This window comes from Acanthamoeba castellanii (genome assembly GCF_000313135.1).
Source record: "Acanthamoeba castellanii str. Neff unplaced genomic scaffold scf7180000084616, whole genome shotgun sequence".
Taxonomy (NCBI): Eukaryota; Discosea; order Longamoebia; family Acanthamoebidae; genus Acanthamoeba; species Acanthamoeba castellanii.
Genome location: NW_004457595.1, coordinates 24,860 through 26,795, shown reverse-complemented (window position 1 = coordinate 26,795; position 1,936 = coordinate 24,860).

Here is a 1,936-nt window from a genome sequence, read left to right as displayed (position 1 = left end):
ACATTTGAGCTGATCTATGGTCACAAACAATCACAGGCATGTGCAAGTCACACTCAACCACAGGCAGAAGGTTGCTGTGTTCAGGCAGCATCTACATGTCTTGGCTATCATCAGGCACCAGCTGAAAAAGGCACACCCCTACAACCTCAACATTGTCAAGGTATCCAGGCGCATTCCCTCCAAGAAGCATGCCAGCCTGATCACCAACTTCATCCACTCACCCCACACTGGGGTACTTCTACTCTCCACCAACACCTGCACTGTGGGAATCAACCTCCAGCAGGTGAGTGAGGTCATCTTCATTGAGTTGAGCTGGAACCCAGCAACTGACCGCCAGGCCATGTGCTGTGCATGGCGCTTCAGACAGCAGAACTCTGTGCAAGTGACCCACCTTCTCATCCACAGCACAGTCAACCAGCACATCTTGGCCACCATCACCACTTGCAACAGAGAAGCCAACAAGTTCAACAGCCACATCCAAACCAGTTGTGCCAACAAAGGCAACCACCTCTTCCATGTACCTCTCAGTGCATGGGCTGAAATGTCTTGTGCTTGGGTGAGGGCACATGAGGACCACAAGCTCAGCTACCTCCATGCCTGCACCAAACAATCTAGTGAGTTGCAGACTGCAGGTGCTGAGCAGATCTTTGACCACGAGTTTGCTGCATTGTAACTCCCATAAACACCTTTGACCTACTCATTACCTTCTCAAAAAGCCTGACCACAGACACCAGGGTCCAAATGCATAATGATGTACCTCAGATTATGCCTTTGATGTAACAAAAGGTACCTGAAGCACCACAAAGGCAGCAAAGGCACGCCTGTCCTGCCTGGCTACCCAAAGACACTGAAACTCACCTTAAATGCTTGAACAAGAACTTTGTTGGTTTGTGATGTATTTACACTGTATGAAATAAATAAAGAAAGTAAAACAAAATGTCAACACTGCACATGCTCACCACAGATGAGGGGTGCTGTACCTGATGAGTGTTATACCCAATGTAGAGTGGGGGACTAGTCTTATGCATGAAGTTCATATGTGCCTTGAACTTTAGCACCAACTGAGATGCTCCATCTCATCCCACTTGAAGTCACTTGCACTGGTTGCATTGCTGATGATTGCCCACAACTCTGAGCCACCCTCTTGTGGGCTAGCCCAATTGGGCAAGTTGGAGAGATACTTTTCATAGATTGATGATCTGTGAACAAGTGATGTCTTGTAGGAGATGATGCCTGGGCTGTGGACATCTGTACTCTTCAATGACGCCATGTAGATATGACCTGTAGAAGAAAAGCATATGAGATCAAAAGGGGTGAGTTTAGTGAGTAAGCACCTCTTTTTGCAGATTGGCTCAGCATGCTTGCTGCTGGGGTAGGTTCCTGGAGAAGGACACTTGCCTTGCACACCCTCTGGCTCCTCCTTGGTTTCTTGTGCGCCTCTTCCACCTGAGTCTGTTCATCCAAGGCAGAGGATTCATTGCAGGCAGGCTTGTGCTTTCACTGAGGTTGAGGTGAGTTGTCCTCACTCTCAGCCTCACCCAGGTTGAGTGGCCAGTTGAGAGAGGACTTGAGGGAGGATTGTTGTGATTTCAGCTCTCTTCTCTTGTACTCATGCTCATGCTCAGTGTTGCCATTGATGTACTCATGGCTGACATTGTCTTGTACATACTTGCACTCACACTTCACATTGTCTTGTAGGTACTTGCACTCACAGCTGGTGTTGCTGTTGATGTACTTGCACTTGCAGCTGGTGTTGCTGTAGAAATACGCATGCTCATGGCCAGCATTGCCATAGATGTACTTGGACCCACAGCCAGTGTTGCCATAGACATACTTGCACCTGTGCTTGCACTTAGCACTGTCTTGTATGTACTTGTGCTTGTGGCCAGCCTTGTTCCCTTCAGACCAAGAAGCAACACAAAATCATCTGCATTGG